The sequence below is a fragment of the Chinchilla lanigera genome, unplaced genomic scaffold (assembly GCF_000276665.1).
Source record: "Chinchilla lanigera isolate Chin_1 unplaced genomic scaffold, ChiLan1.0 scaffold00059, whole genome shotgun sequence".
NCBI lineage: Eukaryota > Metazoa > Chordata > Mammalia > Rodentia > Chinchillidae > Chinchilla > Chinchilla lanigera.
Genome location: NW_004955460.1, coordinates 10,647,818 through 10,648,735, shown reverse-complemented (window position 1 = coordinate 10,648,735; position 918 = coordinate 10,647,818).

Here is a 918-nt window from a genome sequence, read left to right as displayed (position 1 = left end):
CGGCAGGATTCTGCTTCAGGGAGAGGGAGAGAACTGAGCTCCTCCAAAGACGAGGGGCGCTGCCCAGCAGACACTGGAACACAAGCAGCACACGGGCACCCAGAAAGATGAGGGAGAGTTGCAAGGGGTGGTTAGAGAATCTTAGTTTTTTTGGGGTTTTTTTGTTTTTTTTTAAAGGGCCAGGGGTATAGCTCAGTGGCACAAGCATCTGCCTGGCAAACGCAAGGTCCTGAATTCGATTCCCAAAACAAAACAAAACAAAAAAAAGACTTGATGTTTTACCGCAGGGCGTGGTGGTGTACACCTGTAATCCCAGCACTCGGGAGGCTGAGGCAGGAGGATCATTGTGTAGCCTGGGCTACAAAGTGAGCTCAAGGCCAGCCTGAACTGCATAGTGAGACCCTGTCTCAAAAAGACAAAAAAAAAAAGTCTGAGCCAACCACTGTGATGCATGCTAGTAATCCCAGCACTCTGGGAGGCAGAGGCAAGAGGATTGCAAGTTTCAGTCCAGTCTGGACAATTGAGGGAGACGCTGTCTCTACACAAAATTTTTTTCTTTTCTTTTTTTTTCCTTGTTGAGATAGGGTCTCACTATGCAGTCCAGGCTGGCCTCAAGCTCACTTTGTAGCCCAGGCTTGTCTCAAACTCATAGTAATCCTACCTCAGCCTCCCAAGTGCTGGAATTATAGGCGTGCATCACCACGTCTGGCTAAAGAAAAAAGTAAAAAGAGCTAAAGAAGTAACTGGATGCGAAGGCCATGGATTCAATTCCTGATACTGCACCCCCACAAAAAAAAAAATCTCAGAAAATATTTTCTTCCAGAAGGAGAGAGCCTCAACCTTATAGGGAACTATTGAGTACTGGGTCCACACTAAATAGGCCAGGGATCACTGATGGTGATTGTGAAAGAAGGACGT